This window comes from Helobdella robusta (genome assembly GCF_000326865.2).
Source record: "Helobdella robusta unplaced genomic scaffold HELROscaffold_99, whole genome shotgun sequence".
In the NCBI taxonomy this organism is placed as follows: Eukaryota; Metazoa; Annelida; class Clitellata; order Rhynchobdellida; family Glossiphoniidae; genus Helobdella; species Helobdella robusta.
The window spans coordinates 102,528-102,900 of record NW_008705557.1 but is presented as its reverse complement, the minus strand read 5'-3'; positions in this window follow the sequence as shown (position 1 = coordinate 102,900).

Genomic DNA, 373 nt, shown 5'->3' with positions numbered 1-373 from the left:
AATCAACAACAACAACTACTACAACAGCATCAACATCCACAACAACAGCAGCAACAACATCAGCAACAACAACATCAACAACAACATCAACAACAATAACATCAACATCTGCAACAACATCAGCAACGACATCAACATCAGCAGCAACAACATCATCAATAAAAACCACAACAAAAACATCACAACAACATCTACAGCAACAACAACATCAACAAAACGATAATAGCTACTACTTTTACCACTATTAAAACTAATACTAATACTACAACAACAACAACTACTACCACTACTACAACAACTACCACTACAATTACTACTACTACAACAACAGCTACTACTTCGATAATGACAATAGGTAATAAAGAAAACATTA